A 19,603-nucleotide genomic window follows, 5' to 3' on the forward strand; every position below is an offset into this window, starting at 1 on the left:
ATATTATTGTGCAAGTTAACATTTCGTAACAAGTTCCGAATGAAAAATCGAGATAACTATTTCTATTGACACCCTAAACCATACTTTTCGATTCGCATGTCGAAAAAAAACCAAGTCCCAGAGTTCCGATTTTTGACAAAAAAAAATGTTCGAGATGACACTAGATCTCGATGTTTCATGCCATTTTAAGACATTTGACATCAATTTTTTTTTCGAAAACCCCGATTTCCTTTACTCCCCCCTTGGGTGATTTTTCGATTTTCAAAAAACGCAAACTTTGACCGCTTTGCTCTCCCTTAAGTCCAATTGAGCTGATGAAAAGGAGGTGGAGGTGGTGAAAATTTTTTATGAGGTAACTTTTTGAAATTAAAGATGACCATTTTCATTGGCACCCTAGTGTACATTCATCAGGCGCGATACGACAACCCAGGATGTTGTATATGGATAAAAAAATCATTCTACGAACGGTTTACTGATTTTCATCTATCATAAACAGCTAAACCAGGCGAATGTAAATAAACACTCTAAAGAGAAACTGGGAAAAAATGGTTAATTTCATAATAATCAACAACTCACCCTTATGTTGATTTTGAATATCTTTGTACAAGATACGTCGAAGTTGGTAAACGTGTTTGAGAAACGCCGCTAATATCCTATACACAAATGTATTGACTAATCATAAGATAACCAAATGTATAGGATATTAGAAGCTTTCAATTCAACCCTATTTTAAAATACACTCGACAAAAATTAGAGAAACTTCATTTCTTTTTGCAATGCGATTATTATTGATTGAGTTATTCACCATCAGATACGATGGGATAATTTCTCATTCAAGCTGAAAAGGCTCCAGAGACCAAATTAAAGCTGGTCGATGAGGTTAACTAAATTTTCTATTAACTCAGCTGGCAAAGAATTGTGTTAATCTACAAAATCTTTGAAAAATCAGAGAGAAATCGACTTTTTTATACTGATATTTTTGTCAACTGCATCTACACACACACAAAAATGTGCTCGTAGATTATTCCGAAACACGAAAGTTGAAGCTTCAAAATGATGTATATTCCATTTCTATATTTTGATTGTTCACTAAGTGGCAGCGTTTCAAAAATCACTTATCGACTTTGCACTCTGTTCTTCTACTTTTTTGTCGAATTTATTAACTATTAAAAAATTTCTAATTATTTACATCACAATGGACGAACAAGAAGTTTCCGAGGAATCAAGGAATGATTGAGTAATAAGTGCTCATATTTGGAGAATTGGCACGTTTGATATTTAGTTTTTTTTTTATTTGCTTCAATATAATCCACATTTTGTTTTAACATTTTGCATCAAAAATTGAATTTTACTTGCAAAGATAATTTGAATTCGATAACTTCGTTCTAAAACAATACCTTCTAGGTTCGCAGAACGTGATTATTTCTACTGCCTGATCGAATGTAAAATATCGAATATCTGAAGACTATGTTATTATCCACCTGCAAACATGAATAACTTTGTTTTCCCTTCCGCTTCATTAGAAGCTGTTCATGTCAATAACAATTCCTTGATATTTGTCACCAATGTGTTATGAAATTACATATTCGTATTGTGGCAGAAGCTACCGTAAAACAGACCACAGTCAGGTGATTTCCGTTTCAACTTTCTTCCTTCCAATAGGAGGACTGGTTGACAACTTATTCTAAATTTTACCATGTATGGTCATTCCCGCATTGGCTCTATGAAAGCTCCTTAGGCACAATTGTTTTGGTGAACTTTACGTATTGTGTTCATTTTCCCACTCATAAACAATGTGGCTTCAGAGTCGCTAACAGGATTAGTTCCGCCAGGTGAAAAATCATTTACGCAATAGTTCCGCACAGAGGGGGGAAAGAACGGTGCGACCATCCAACCAAATGGCCTATAACAAACAAAGAGAACCGGCCGTTGTTTGGATTCTATCAGAGACATATAACATGATGTATCTTATGATTAGTCAATAGTTTGCGCGTGTGGTAAACACATTGAAAAAATATTGTTTCCAATTTTGTTTTGCGTTTGGACTCACATGACAGGGATTTCCACTGGCTCATGCCACATATTTTATTTTGGAGAATTGATCGGAATCGTAACAATAATGAACAATCATTACCCACATCATGTCCAGTGGCCGAAACCAGGAAGACGAGGCCTTCACACGGCAGAGCAGAATTTTATGCGCTACTCACCACTGCTTATTGTGATGCTTACGCGTGTCCTCAGCCAGTGTTTGGCACGTGGTTGGTAGAATGGCTAATTTCCACTCTGCTGTGACTCAAACGGTGTTTTCTCATGCGTTGGCTTAGTTCTACGCCTTAAGGTAGAAGCTGGTTTTATTGTTATGAGAGATGATGGTGAAGTAAACAGCAGCTCTTTCGTTTGGAAGTAAACAAAATCATATCCGTAAACAACAGCCAATTAAAGATTGTGCTTTTGAGAAAAATAAGGAACTGTGATTGTTGCTGGACAAACAAGAGACACAAGACACGATACCACCCTTTTGTTCATAATACATCATTACTGGTACAAACCAGAGGTCGCAATTCAAAACTCTATAAACTAGTACTTAGTGATCTAACTGATCGAATGAGAGGGATCCAGGCCTACAGGCCAAGCAAAATAGAAAGGGCTTTCGACAATTTATTAAATCCTTTGGGCAGCGGGTGGTTTTAGTTAAATTTTCGAATCTCTTGCTGCGTGCATAGAGTAGGGGAAAGGGGGGCAGTCTCGGACGGAGGCACTTTCGGACAACGCTTGTAAAAATTAAGTGGTACAACTTTCAACCTAATTAAAAATATAAGTAAATTAACAGCCCTTCCATCAACAGCTTTCATGTGGTTTGACATCTCCTGATCGTTTATTACTTACGAAAACAACACAGTGAGTTTTTTCATACACGTTTCGAAACTTTTGAGCTTCAAGTTGTAAGTATTTCCCTAATTCCTTTGTGAAAGATTTAGAAATTTAAGTACACCACCTCAGTTAGTAACTAATATGAAATGAAAAAACGTGCATACAACGGGAAAATAAAGGTCTATTTATTAGATAAAATTATGATTTGTCTTCGGATGGTGGTGGGGCACATTCGGACATCGTTCACTGGGTATATTCGGACACTGTTTAATACCTCATAGAATTTGTGCCTGATTGTTGTTTACTAACAAACATCAATACAATCTGATTCTAATGATGGTTCGAAACTACAAAAAAAACGATAGATCAATGAAGATGAGATGGAAAGAGCTATCGAACTAGTTTCAAATAGAACGTTTTCATGATTCTAGCTCACAGGTGGTCCAACTGGGTCCATTGTCTTTGCTAAGTTCCCAACTAACGGTTGTATAACGGGAAAATTGTTTCTCAATGTTCTGAAACATTTGAAAAAGGTAGCAAAAAGCAACGTAAACGAATCAATTTCAAAAAATGAAATATCAATCAAAAAGTCATTGCACTTTGGAAACAATTAAATATTGCCGAGAAAATTTCACAATTCATGTATCTTTTCCACATTATGTCATAAATCGCTTACAACCGCAGGATGTTTCAGTTATGGTTCCTTTCAAGCAAAAGCTCTCAGTTTCCCAGAACGATTGGCTACTTAACCATCCTGGAAAAACTATTTCTATACACGACGTTTCAGGTATAGTTGCATCGGCTTATAATGCTTCTTTCAATCTGAGTAATATCCTAGCTGGATTCAAAATAACAGGTTGCTATCCATTCTCAAGAAAGGTTTTTTCGGACAAGGATTTTGCATGCCCTAATGATTTCACCTACTGGAGCGGAGGTAGCAACTGACTCATCGGGTAATACAACAATGCTGCAAAACATTGCGTCTATAGCACATATAGATTTTACTTTGACAACTTTGTCCCCGGAAAATGTTGAACCTTTTCCAAAAACTTCACCGCGGAAAACCATCACTCAAAAACGGAAGAAAGCAAAACCATGAATTTTTACTGACTCTCATAGCAAGCAGTTTACTTTCAGACAAATACTGATAAACAGGAAAATGCAAAATAGGCTGCAATTAAGAGGAAACGGAAGTAATTGTTGATAAACATAAATTTTTTTTTTTTCGTTGTCCGAAAGTGCCCTGGACTGTCCAAACTGCCCTACATTTGGGGCACATTCGGACAAAAAGGCAATTTTCAAAAATTCGAATAAACCGTTCGTAATCGCATCAACGCACACCTCTAACATGCTCATATGATACATTAATGTCCAAATGACAACTAGAATGATTTCAGGATTTTTTTAAGTTTACAAAAAATATTAAAAATCAAGGAAAAAAAGTGTCCGAATGTGCCTCCCTCTCCCCTATATTTAAAAATAGGTATATTCGATGTTTGAAAATTCTAAAAATTGCCAAATGGCGGTATATTTTTTTACAATCAAAAACGGAAAAAAATTCCCAAAATCGTTACCGTACCCGATAGATATTAAATTTTTTCAGCTGAAAATAAATTCTGCCAAATCGGTTCGGTTCTTGAAATAAATTTACTGTAGGTAAAAACAAGGCTTCTAAAGAAACACGTTTTGACCTGTACATAATGCGATGCGTTGTAATGACTGAAACAATTTATCTTAAAATGATTTCCTTTATGTCTTTGGGGTTGTTGACATTTTTTATGTTTTAAGCTACCCGAAATGGCATAAATAAATATATACTAGGGGACCCGTTGTTCTGCCATAAAAATTATTTGTAGTGAATATATTGGTTGTTAAATAAAAATAACTAATGTATTGTAAGTGTGTTTGAATATTTTATCGATCTAAATATACGGGAAAGTTCATGACTCTTGTGACTTTCATGTTTGTTCTCATAGCAGCAGACCCAAATTTACTTTATAATTTCTGTTTTAAAAGCGTGTTTACTCACGTTTGTCACTCGAAAATTCACAACAATTTACGCTCCACAGAAATAGAACATGAAGCTCAATGACGTCTATATCGCATTGCGTTACAAGGTTATCACATATACACAATCCGTGTAATGAGGCTCATTTTTCATTTCACTCATTGTTTTGTTTGAACACACGTGCTGTAATATCATGACAATGCGTTTAGGCCTGGCAATAGCACAGGCTGTGTCGGTGTTGCTTATGATAGCGTCTCGTAAGTAAGAGTATTTTTGCTCACACCGCTTCTGATTGTCTAGAATCACATTCGTTCGCTCTCTACCTCTCTATCGTTCGCAAGTATTTCTACGTTGAGACGGTGACCGTTAGGAACATTATGAACGTTAGTACCATTGAAGAAGAAGATGGAGAGCTTCATTTGAACGGTGTGTCAACGATGAACTCCAGATTATTGTTTCTTTTTCGAATTACAATTTCTCGTATCACTAAGCTGTCGCCTACGGCATTGCCATTGAATATATACATGTGTTCTCCAGTCGATATTTTATTGGGATTGCTGACAATAACGTGATTGTCACCTTGAAATCCAAGCATGTATGATATGAAAAATGTCAATAACTCATGAGTTTATTAAAGTCTTCCAGCTCGCCGGCAACACGCATGGCTTTAGCCGAATTGAGATTATTGGTGCATGTGTGGATGAAAGTTCGATGAAGCGAACTTAACGCCATCTGTTATTTAACAACGTGAAAAAATTCGTTCTCTTCGCAAAACAGTTCAATTATTTGTATATTATTTATACCAAAATACTAAAATCACGATTAAGAATAGGAGATGGGGGTGAACCTTTGAGGTTATATTTACTTTTATGCCAAATTTAAGAAAAATATAGAGATACAAATTATCTAGAGTTTTTTTACACAGAGTCCTAATCGGTATTAAACATACGGAAATCGGTACCCTAGCGGTATCGTATATAGTTTACGTTCTATTCTCATGCCTACCTAGTTTTTTGTGCATAATTTAATGAAAATCGGTCGAGCCGGTTCGGAGGAGTTCGACCACGAACATCGTGACACGAGATTTTGATATGAAAAAAAATATAGAGAAGAGATAAATATATATAGGCAAACCTGTTTTTGTGCGGGGGATCGTATAAAAAAATTCGTACTAAACTTCACCAGTAGTTTTAAAAAATAGTGTTCACTACACAATTTAAAAAAAATGCGGTGGATAGCGGTCCCTATCCTAAAGAAAAAGTTTCCTTAAAAAATAACCCAAATCCTAATGATTCCATTCGTGATCAACATTCGATTTCTTTTTATTCACTTCAATAAGCGGCCTACTCACTTGCGTAGATCATAAAATCAACTCTTTGCTCCTTTCAATAAGCTCCTGCTGACACCTTAACACATTAAGGAACGTTACGGGACAAAACTTGTACGCTTCATTAGTTCGGATTCCACGAATGAGATAGTTTCCTTCGGTGTGGATGAGCCATCGGTAGGCCTTGTTAGATTCTTGGCAGACCAGTGATTTAACCATCAAGTGTAGAAAACACGTGTTATTTCGTGATCCATCCGGAACAGACGGAACACGAAACACGAGAAAACTCGTAAGCGGTCCGCAATTTGTTTGAACAAACAAAACAAAACATGAGAATGGAAATTAGCTGACACCGTCCCTGTGTAGAACGATGAAATACATATCAAAGATAGAAAACAAATACATGATCGATAACTTAATTTTTTTTTTTCAAATACCGCACAGAAAAAATCGCACGAGATTTTTGATGCATTTTTTTGTGCCATCGCACAAAAATAATTACAAAAAAAAATCGCATAAAAACCGCACAAAAGCAGGTTTTACTGTAGTATTCTGTTTTTTTAGGTCGGGGCGCCTACTTAACACTCAAATAAAGTTAAAGCGACGATGATGGAATGAAAAAAATACCTCTACTATCAATATATGAATAGATCACATACCCATAAGAATTTCAGTTGAAGTTCATTCACTTTGTCTTGTGGAGATTTTGCAAAATACATGAATACGGAAAAGTGAATTCAATTAACAATCCAACTAGCAATTGCTTCCAACAACACGTTTTTTTCCTTTCCGCGAATTGAATTTTCTGAACATAGTCTTTTGGATAAACAACACCACGCGCCATTCGCATGAAAAAGCGTTCCTTCCGCGTATGTTTTGTTTTCATTCGATCCGTTACTGAATCATACTTGTTTACTATTGGATTGTTTTGATTCTCGTCCCATAGAACGATTCATTTCGTCCCAAATAAATCATTCAACGGTAGCGTGATCAACATAACGTGTCATACAATTGTGTTAAGTAATCATGTTGCTGCTAAACTCAAAGAAGGTTAACACTCTCAGCGTCCCCAAGGAGGCTCAGTTGAGAATTCGACAATTTAACTGAGCAACACCGCTCACAGTGATCGAAGATAAATCTTCTGAACGAGTCAGAAGACATGATACCTTGCGCTCGCGCACCCCAAAAAGGGTAAACATTTGTTCACAAACGTTTCGCGCGACACAAACCGCATGGATTCGATCATCGTCAACAATCACGCTCCGGTTTGAATGTCGAGGTGATTGTACATTCACCCGCGTCGTGTTGATTAAAATTCATAATACATACGCACACCTTGTTGTCTCGCGGATTGTCCCTCAGGCGTTCTCTGAGGACCTATTCCCGCACCATCACTCTCGTTTGCCCACCCTAGCTATACTGACATGTACACGTTTTGCGAAGAAGTCATCTGTCCGGCCCGCGTCGATTCATTTTGGAGGTGGCGGAGTAAAATAGGTGTTTTGTTGTTATCTAATGCTTAATTTGGTGTTAAACAATGCTTGCGTTCATATGAACAATAAAATATATGAGTGTGATGCGCGAAGTAGTGCTTATGCGAATTAATTGTGTTTCTATCAAGTTTTGAAGAGTTAAAATATTTCCTATAATAGGCGAAAAAACAAAAACAGCAAAAATGTGGATTACAAAATCACTATCGCCCTCTTGTATTTATTTTCATCTGTCAAGTCTGTCTGTCATCAATTTGGAATAATTTAATACTGTAGCTTCAGGAAGGAATTGAATTATTACATTGCGGAATGTTAAATTCATTCCTGAAATTCAAACTAAACCATATCAAGGCATAAATCATTGATATTTCAAGCCAGTGTAGCCTCTTCAAATGTTCGAAATCAGATATTCACAGGTTTTAAAAAATACAGCCAAACATATTTCAAACTCCAACGCATTAATTGATGTGACAGCAATATTTAATTATGGTTCTGGTTAGTTTGGGCAAATCATCAATAAAACGTTGTTAAGTTACCGCTTTTGTCGGCAGTTGACGTTAAAAAACTTCATGCGTTTTTTTCTAGAATCTAGACGGTAGAGTATCTATAAGAAAGTATCAAAAGCAAAATGGAAATTGGATTTATCTGAACTCATCTCGAGAAGTTCATTCGCCTGATGCTGTGAGTGCAAAGAGTTGAAATGCAGAGATGGGCTTAGACGCTTCCAAAACATATTCTTTCAGGTCGATAACAAAGAAAGCGTTTTTTCCTAATTGAAATTTAAATTCTGTTAGAAATTGTACAATTGCCCATGCAACGCACGAATTAGAGCATGTTTGGAGGATTGAGCGGTTTGCAACATCTAAACAGAATAGCCAGGCTGTTCGACTTTCGTCTATTCCGAATGCTTCTTCGTCGGAGATTCAGTTCTTTTTTTTAATGAACAGACTGCCATGTGATTATTGTTCTATGCGATGAGAATGCGACGACTTTTTGTAATAATATTCGTGTTTATATTTAAGCTACATCATTAGGACCCTTACAGCCTGTTGATGAATTAACAAATAAACAAATATAAAAAAAGTAAAAAAAAAATTTAAGTTGAACGGTTCAATGTACTAAAAGCTAGAGAATAATTTGGCAAATAGTAGTTGGTATTTATCACATACTTTCCTTCATTAATCTAGGGCAATGAGGAGACTAAAATAAAATCGTGGGGCACGTCGGGTCCATTATCCACAGTTAGTTGTTTCATCATATGCCCCCATCATATGCAATACATCCTTTAATTGAATTTCACTGGGCATATTGTGATTTTTCTTGTTTACTCCGGGTCAGATGTCGTGTTAATGCGACCCCTAACTGAAATAGAGTTGTTGGAAATAGTTGTTGGAGACAACTCTATTGAGGTTGCGTGTCGTTGCGTGGATAACATCAATACAAATAGGATTTGTTGCATTGATTAAAAAATGCAGGTGCTTCGTCAAATTGTTTTGCTATAAGAAGTGATCTGCTTTAAAAAAAATCTAAAAACCCGTGGAATAAACCATTCCTACAGAAATAACAAAACAACCACGCAAACGAAGCGAAGTTTAAGGCGGCTCGCACACCGGAACAATAAGCAACTAGCAAGCTGCAATACGCAATATGCAACAGGCAACATATTTTGCTGTTCTTCGCATACCAAAAAAATACCAATAAATACCAATAAAAACGCCTGACATTATGCAAACTATCTACTTAATGTACGAAACTTGTCAAATTATGAGCGATAAGTTGCTCTTCAACCGAAACGTCGTGTTGCCAGCGATATGTGTTGCTCTATAAAGGCGATAGCGATATCGTATTGCGTCGGTGTGCGAGATCAACAAAAATTAAATGGAAAAATCCATTAGCGATAACATTGCTTATTGCATGTTGATAGTTGCTAGTTACTAATTGCTCCAGTGTGCGAGCCGCCTTAGGCAGTCACGAACACTATATCGTCTCAATCTTTCGAAATGAAGGCTAGAGCGCAATTCAGAATTGCAAGTAGAATTTTAAATTATTCCTCTCTGAGATTTACCTGAACGTGTCAGGTGAACGATGAAAATTATTACTTAAAGCCTGTCCACGTTAAATTTCGGTCACTTTTCTTTCAGTGTAGTTTATGAAATATTTCACTAATCAATGAAATATTTCACTTATATGCCAGCTGATACCCTCCTCTCTATTTCGATGTCCAACATGTTTACATTTTTCTTCAGTTTGGTAAAATGGCGTCGAATCAAGTGGAAGTACGCAAACGCATTTTGCGCGAATAAAGGGTGTGTCACATCAAATTGCATCACGGAAAAAACGCTGTAGAAATTCGCCCAGTAGACCGATCCTTTTGAAAATTTTAGACAGTAAAATAAAAACTATTAAACAACTTTTGGCATTTTCTTTTTATTCATACTTCGAGCCCAAGCCCGTATGCTCGCACCTTCCTCTTTACCCCGTCCATAAGGTTCTGTACAACGTCAGGTTGTAGTTTTTTTTTTTTGAACAGAAATCCATTTTCTCTTGAAGTCCGCCTCCGAATTGACAAATTTGGGTTCTTCCGAAGGGCCTGCTTCATAATCACCCATATTTCTCTATTGGGTGAAGCTCCGGCGCGTTGGGCGGGTTCATTTCCTTTGGCACGAAGGTGACCCCGTTGGCTTCGTACCACTCCAACACGTCCTTTGAATAGTGGCACGAAGCGAGATCCGGCCAGAAGATGGTCGGGCCCTCGTGCTGCTTCAATAGTGGTAGTAAGCGCTTCTGTAGGCACTTCTTAAGGTAAACCTGCCCGTTTACCGTGCCGGTCATCACGAAGGGGGCGTTCCGCTTTCCGCAAGAGCAGATCGCTTGCCACACCATGTACTTTTTGGCAAACTTGGATAGTTTCTGCTTACGAATCTCCTCCGGAACGCTGAATTTGTCCTCTGCGGAGATAAACAACAGGCCCGGCAGCTGACGAAAGTCCGCTTTGACGTAGGTTTCGTCGTCTATTACCAGGCAATGCGGTTTCGTCAGCATTTCGGTGTACAGCTTCCAGGCTTGCGTCTTCCCCACCATGTTTTGCCTTTCGTCGCGGTTAGGAGCCTTCTGAATCTTGTATGTACGCAGGCCCTCCCGCTGCTTGGTCCGCTGGACGAATGAACTTGACAAATTCAGCTTATTGGCGACATCCCGGACCGAACTTCTCGGATCACTTCTAAACTGCTTAACTACGCGCTTGTGATCTTTTTCACTGACGGAGCATCCATTTTTGCCGTTCTTCACCTTCCGGTCGATGGTTAGGTTCTCGAAGTATCGTTTTAGTACTCTGCTGACCGTGGATTGGACGATTCCCAGCATCTTATCGATGTCCCGATGTGACAACTCCGGATTCTCGAAATGAGTGCACAGGATTAATTCACGACGCTCTTTTTCGTTCGACGACATTTTTCCAAATTTACGAAAAATTGACAGTGAAGCATGGCCAACGTGATCTATACACTCTTATCTGATTATAAGCGAAAGCTGAAGATATAATTCCTAAAAATTAAATTTCTACAGCGTTTTTTCCGTGATGCAATTTGATGTGACACACCCTTTAGCAGCAAAACCCAACACTGTCGGTACGCGATCTCGTCGAAAAGCTAAAACTGCCGAAGAGTACCGTGTTTAGTGTGTGCAAATCGTTTGACCAGTGCTTCATTGTGGATCGGAAGGTTGAAGGCGGAATAAATCGAAAAGTATGCTCCCGACAGATGGACCGAAAGGTGGTTGCCATTATTGAGAAACATCCCAACCTTTAGTTAGAAATGTGGCTCGAAAGGTTGGAAAAACAAAATCATATGTACAAAAGGGGAAGCAGAGGCATGGACTGAAGGCGTACAAAGTGAAAAAGGTGCCCAATCGTGATGATAAGCAAAATTTCACTGCAAAAAGCCGTGCTAAGGTGCTCTACACCCAGTTTTTGCAAAAATATTCATTCACCATAATGGACGATGAAACTTATGTTCTCGAATATGTTTGAAGCTTCCGGGTCTCGCTTTTTATACTGCAATGCGAAAGAATTCCGTAGCCGAGTGTTTCCGGACCAAGAAACAGTCTAAATACCCCAAAAAGTACTTGGTTTGGCAGGCCATATGCAGTTGTGGCCGAAAATCCAAATCTTTCGTCTCTACCGGCACTATCAACAAAGATGTGTACGAGAAGGAATGTCTCCAGAAGCGGTTACTAACATTCATAAGAAGCCACGACTCTCCAGTTTTGTTTTGGCCAGATTTGGCCTCTTGTTACTATGCAAAATCCATCCTGGAATGGTATAATGCACATGAGGTCAAATATGTGCCAAAAACAGCAAATCCACCGAACTGTCCAGAACTTCGCCCAGTGGAAAAGTACTGGGCTCTGATTAAGCGAAAAATATTCGAAACTAAGAAGAAAGCGAATGGCATTAATGATTTCAAGAGGAGATGGAAAAGCGCCGCCACCAGCATATCTGGAAGATGTTCCCAAGAAAGTTTGTAAATTTTACAGGCAACGTAATTAACATCGAAGTAAGCTTTCCTTGTATTAGATATAACTCTCTTTTACTGAAATAAACAATCGGTTTTGTTGTATTACGTGAATTTTTGTTTTACTGGCATCATCTTGGTGTCCGAAATTTAGCGTGGACAGGCTTTAGCATATTACCAGAACAGAGTAATATGTCCTTCTGGAATCTCATCCATTATTCGAACCTTAATGGCTAGCCAGTCGTCATCAAATTCGTTACTGAGATACCGACAATTTTTAACTTTCGATTTTCTTGTGCTTGTGCTTGTGTCTATTACCAGGCAATGCGGTTTCGTCAGCATTTCGGTGTACAGCTTCCAGGCTCGCGTCTTCCCCACCATGTTTTGCCTTTCGTCGCGCTTAGGAGCCTTCTGAATCTTGTATGTACGCAGGCCCTCCCACTGCCTGGTCCGCTGGACGAATGAACTTGACAAATTCAGCTTATTGGCGACATCCCGGACCGAACTTCTCAGATCACGTCTAAACTGCTTAACTACGCGCTTGTGATCTTTTTCACTGACGGAGCATCCATTTTTGCCGTTCTTCACCTTCCGGTCGATGGTTAGGTTCTCGAAGTATCGTTTTAGTACTCTGCTGACCGTGGATTGGACGATTCCCAGCATCTTACCGATGTCCCGATGTGACAACTCCGGATTCTCGAAATGAGTGCGCAGGATTAATTCACCACGCTCTTTTTCGTTCGACGACATTTTTCCAAATTTACGAAAAATTGACAGTGAAGCATGGCCAACGTGATCTATACACTCTTATCTGATTATAAGCGAAAGCTGAAGATATAATTCCTAAAAATTAAATTTCTACAGCGTTTTATCCGTGATGCAATTTGATGTGGCACACCCTTTAACTATGGATTCTTTAGTTGGAATAGAACTAGAAGTGAATACTAATACGCACCCATCCCCAATTGATACCTACCTGTGAGCATGCTGTCAAAACCTAGAAAGAACTGTGTAAACAATTAACAATAATGACAAGGAGACCGTGTGGCAGATTTCCGGTCCCGAATGACGATAGTGGTAAAGAAAGCTGGAGAGAGAGAAAGAAAACGGAGAAAGAGGAAAAGCAAACAAGCTCCCGGGAATCGTACGCGCCGAGTGACATCCACTCTCCTCGCAGTGAAGTTCCGATGGTGGAGGTATCTCAGATCGAGTGTCTGTTCAACAGTTCCTGTTCGGCCGCATCGTTACTAGCCTCCTAACCTAAAAAGAAATAAAAATATATAAAATTCTACTTACATTGTGTTCTTATTGAAATACGAATCCAAAAGTAGTGGTTTAATTTTAATTCCGCAATCCAACGAAAGTCCACTTCGTACTTGGTCGAGAGCCCGACCTTGAGGTTAAGTCTCGCTCTGAGCTAGCGAAAGTTATACGTTTATAAAAAATAACCTCGCTTCGAGCTTTGTGTGGATAATATGGTAGGTGTTAAGTAAGACCGGACCAGACGACATTTTTGTGATTTCGAGAAAACGAATTAGAAGTTTGGCGCTATAAAGAGTTTACATTGAGCATCCAAAACAATTTCGATACGACATTCCTTTTCCGTGTGCTGAAGGGTGAAATGAATAAATAAAAGCACATTTTTTAAGAGTTTTAAAATGCAAGCATATGTATGGGAGGCTCTTTCTCTCAGACTGAACGCTTGTACCCACAAAAAAAATCTAAACTATGCCAAGCAGGATTCTAGCCTAGGCCGGCTGGAATACAAGGCTATTTTACACGACTACCTTATCCACATAGCTACTCATGCTGTTGCGCAAATATGTGAGAAGATTACACCACATTATAAAATGAAGTTGGATCTTAAAAGTATGCATGGAACATTTTTTCTAAGAGTAAAAAGTAGAGCACAACAGTAGACAGTGAAAATTATGAAAATGGCGCCCCAACAAATACCACTTTTTTCGAATTTTAAACTAGTTTTGAGATTGTGATATTTTGAGAAAACTACTCACTAGTACCAATATGCACATTGAGCAGCTTATTCGTATTTGAAAGGCTAGATATAGCATTAACAAATTAAATCACTACCAGCTTCGCTTATTCTCCAGTCAAATCACATGCACATGTTTTAGCTGAAGTAAAATGATCCACAACTGCATCTAAATCAAAATCTGCTAACGATTTTTCCTCGATCGTAAGTCAACACGCAACAAATTTCAATAACTTCTACAAAAGTGAATCGATTTTTATTTTTGAAAAACGAAAATAAAGCTTATTTTAGGACATTTTCGATGTGACCACTCCTTTTTTCGATAACGCACCCCTCTAACATTACGACTTCGATGCTGTTGAAAATCCGAGTTATTTCTTTTTTAAGTTCCTCCAAATTTTGTGGCTTATTAACATAGCAACGGTCCTTCACGTACCCCCAGAGGAAGTAATGGACGACGAGAAATGTTGAAATTCTTACCATAAGAGGACAAAGTTTCATTAAGGCTTCGGTTGCTCGAGTAATACGATTTTTACTAAAAATACACGTTCTTGTAAATTGTACATCTTGACACTAAAAACCATCCGATCAGACTGAACGAGTAGCCGAACATTATCGTCCCGAAGTGGGTAATACAGTGTTACCATCGACGGAGTGAAAAAAATAATTATATAAGGAGCTATTCGACTTTAAGCGTTTAATCTGAAAGACTCTGTATCTAATATTGAACATCTTCAAGTTTTCTGAGAGAATATTTCGTTCTGTATATTATTCTATATTTTACCACATCAATAATTGATTATCTTCACATGTTGTTTGGTTCGTATAATATAAAAGTTTACTCAACTATAATTTTCTATATACGATTTACTTCTGCCTGTCTGCCTTTTTGTTTTTCTGATTCTTATGAACTAGAAAATTACTTACCCGATCAACGTGAAAATTTGTATGTAGTTTTTGGGGCAGGGGAAGGTTGTTATGATAGTTCGAGACCCCTCCTCCTCTCTAATATCTGCCATACAAATTTCAGCATAACTCGAGAACTAATCAATCAAACGGAACCAAATCTGGCATGTGAGGGTTTTAGAGAGCACAAAATGTTTCTACAGTAGTTCGACACTCCTCCCCCTCTCCAAAGGGTGGTTCGACACTCCTCCCACCTCTCTAAGGGGGCTGCCGTACAAATGAAACCCAAATTCGGAAAATTCGATGTTTGAAGGTATAGAACAAAAAACCCATTTTGGGCGAGACGAAGTTTGCCGGGTCAGCTAGTACAAGCATAAATTTGAGTTTGAATATATATCAATATGCATATATATATATATATATATATATGAATATGCATCAAGTGAAACTAGTTTACACGAGTTCGTAAATACTGAAAAATACATCGACTGGAAAATATTAGAATATTTCCAATCTGCTGATAAGATATGATATAACCGAGTATATATTCAAGAACGATATGATCTTCTCTACGTCCAAATTAGCGTTGTCAGAAATCATTTCATTTTCGACATGTCATTTCCTGCCTTGAAGCGACAAATAGGCAAATAACGCAACGCTTTAAAATGTTTGTATGTATGGTAGCAGACATCTCTTTCTTTTTTTCTTTTTTCATCTTTTTTGGGATTGCACACTAAAAAAAGTTCAAACGTCGTCAACGGTGATCGATCCAAGACCGGCTGGAATGATATACTGTTTTACACGACCACGCTATCCACATAGCTAATTATGCTGTTAGGCGTCGTGCACAAATTACGTAACGCGATAAGAGGGGAGGGGTCGAGGTTGCGTTACTTTCTGTGTATTAGAGATAGGAAAATGCGTTACGTAAGGGGGGGGGAGGGGGTCCAAAATCCGGATTTTTAGCGTTACGTAATTTGTGCATGACGCCTCACGCAGCGTTATAGTATTACACATCATTACAAATTGAAGTTGGAAAGTGTTTTCTAATTTTACTCTTAGAAAACACTTTCCAGCATGAAGGAGAACTATATCCATCTCGGTCTGGGCCGTGTACATATGTGGCGGAGTAATGCGTGCTTATTTGATACGTGTCTTTTGTTTCGCTCGTTCGTATTAATCTTATATTGCCGTACCATATATCTATATAAAGTACACCGGGGCAAGTTGGACCGATTTTTTCGAAGTTCAACTTGAAACTTATCTTAAAAACTCACTAGATCACTAAATTGAAATCTGTTTTATGCTGAAAACAAGGTATAACAGATGACTTTCGATAAAAAATAGGGATTCACACTGGATGCTTCGAAAAATATCAATTTTGAAAATGTTTAGTTTTCATATGCATTGTTTCCCGTTGTCTCGTAGAGCGGGGTAAGTTGAAACGCGGAATTATCATGAGTCTAATGTGCGGTTTTGCTTCTCGAACTATCTACAACTGATTTATGAAACACTAAATTAAAAGAATTAAAATAACAAAGAATTACATTTGAAAAAAAAAGGTTTTTGGTGAGATGAGATGAGATGAGATGTGGAGGAATAGTCTAATACACACAAAATGGACACAACATACTAGGAATTAATATACGAATCAATAGCATCAAGAATACTATTTTAGACACTTTCGTGTCAGAGTAGAGCCACTCGAAACGGCCACTATTGAGGTTTATGGGATCATTCAAATATTCAAATATTACGTAATGCACTCAGAAAAGGAGGAGGGGATGGCTTGTCGAAAATTGTTCAGGAATAAATCCAACTGAATTTAAACATTTTTATGCAAATGACGAATTGTTTCATGTTTTTGTAGGGAAGAAGGAGTCCAAAATAGTAAAAAATAGCGTTACGTAATATTTGAACGACCCCTAGTTACAAAACTAACAAATTTTGTTTGTATTATGTCTGTGTATTCAGAAATTATGTAGAACATACTAAGGAACGAAATATAAATGATTCATATTTTAAAAATTTATTATCATTCATTTAACAGCAATCATCGACAAATAACGTCCGGCATCTGCAGTAATGTTTCAAAAATAGTCGATTTTCACTGGTTTCAACTTACCCCAGGGTTAGAAAAAAACATGGGGTGAATTTAAATGCTCAGAGCTATACGGAAAAAGATTTTTCAATTTGGTTTTCAAAACCACTACACTTGATTATCCCTATTTGATTATCTGACGTGTGATTCTGGTGGTATTTTTAAAAAAATGAGTGTTTTTGGACCGATTCAGTCAGCGCCCAAAAATGTTTGTTTTGATTTCACGCATCAAGTAAGAGTGAACAAAGGCGCGGATTGCGTTAATGCATTCCAATATTCTGATAATGGCTGTCATAAGGTGAGTTGAAAGGTAATGTTTACTTTATATATTTTAATCGCGTCAATCCATCATTCCTAGTGAAAGTTATGATTTCCGTTTTAACTTACCCCGAATTTCCGTTTTAACTTACCCCGAATTATATAAAAATGGATCTCTGTCTGTCTGTCTGTCTAATTCTTATGGACTCGGAAACTACTGAACCGATCAATATGAAAATTGATAGGTAGGGGTTTTTGGGGCCAGAGAAGGTTTTCGTGGTAGTTAGAGACCCCTCCCCCCTCTCTAAGGGGGGGCTGCCATACAAATTAAACACAAATTTCTACATTACTCGGGAATTAATCAAGCAAATGAAACCAAATTTGGCATGTGGAAGTTTCAGGGTGCAATAAATGATTCTATGGTGGTTAAATACTTCTCCCCCTCTCCAAGGGGGGGGGGGGGGGGGCTGCCATACCAATGAAACACAAATTTCTGCATTACTCGAGAGTTAATCAAGCAAATGAAACCAAATTAGGCATTAGTGGTTTTAGGGTACAATAAATGTTTCTATAGTGGTTAGACTCTCCACCCCTCTCTCTAAGGGGGGGCTGCCATACAAATGAAACACAAATTTCTGCATTACTCTGGAATTAATCAAGCAAATGAAACCAAATTTGGCATGTAGAGGTTTTAGGATGCAATAAATGTTTCTATGGTGGTTAGATTCTCCTCCCCCTTCTCTTAGGGGGGGCTGCCATACAAATGAAACACAAATTTCTGCATTACTCGAGAATTAATCAAGCAAATGAAACCAAATTATGCATTTTGAAGTTTTAGGGTGCAATAAATGTTTCACTGGTAGTTAGACTCTCCACCCCCCTCTCTAAGGGGGGCTGCCATACAAATGAAAAACAAATTTCTGCATAACTCGAGAATTAATCAAGCAAATGAAATCAAATTTGGCATGTGGAGGTTTTAGGATGCAATAAATATTTTACGGTGGTTAGACACTCCAACCTCCTCTCTAAGGGGGAGCTGCCATACAAATGAAAGACAAATTTCTGCATAATCCGAAAACTGACCAAGCAAATGGAGACAAATTTGTCATGCGAATGATTTAGGGGACACGAAACGTTTCCATGGTTTCCATGGGGGGGCCTGCCATACAAATGAAACATACATTTCTGCATAATTCAAAAACTAATCAAGCAAACTGAACCAAATAAGGCATGTGGAGGTTTTGGGGGGCAAGAAACATTTCTAAAGTGGTTCGACACTACTTCCACCTTTCTGAGAGGGGGGAGGAATGTATCTATGATGGGATGACACCAATGGTATGATGGTATGAGGGGGTCCCATAAAAATATTACACATATTTAAACTAAAAAGACGGGTGGGTAATGTCGGGGACATAACCGGAGTGACGTAGGACTATACAAAGGGGACAGCTTTTGTTAAATATATATTTTAAATATATTGTTTTATTTTCTTCTCCTACGTTCTCCTACCTATGTACCTGAAAAATGGATTAGTTTACTGTTTACTCTTTATGAACATGTTGATGGTTCTGAAAAGAACCTTTGGTGTTGTGTTTTTGTTATCACTCGATATCCCCATCTTGTTCGGTTAAACCTTCCTGTTTAGCTATTGCGTTTGCCACTCGCCACAGCTTTCACAGTAGGAAAATTTCTTCCCATCCAGCTTGTGACATGTTGTTCAGTAAATTACATTTAATGCAACGTGCCGGAGAAACACTCAGTGTCGCATTGGAGGCGATTTTAACCTGTAATTGAACATTTCCGATGACAGAGGTACAGTGTCGACTTTCAATGTGGGGTCATAATTTGGACCCCGAACTCTATGTTTACAAAAATGTCGCATTACAGATCCATCCAATTAGCTAAAAGTCGAGCTAAATATAAATTACTGTACTTTCAATCTAGAAGCAATTTAAGAATTGGTGAAAATTGAATAATCGGGGAAGTCCCCAACCATCAATAAGCTCAGCACAACTGTCGAATTCTCATACTCATCATATCCTGGCAAACAAATTATGAAAAAATCAATTTGTGTTTTATTATTATTTTGGATATTGTTTTAGAAAGCATTAAACTGTATTCGTTAACTCTTTTTT

The sequence above is a fragment of the Toxorhynchites rutilus genome, chromosome 2 (assembly GCF_029784135.1).
Source record: "Toxorhynchites rutilus septentrionalis strain SRP chromosome 2, ASM2978413v1, whole genome shotgun sequence".
Lineage (NCBI taxonomy): Eukaryota > Metazoa > Arthropoda > Insecta > Diptera > Culicidae > Toxorhynchites > Toxorhynchites rutilus.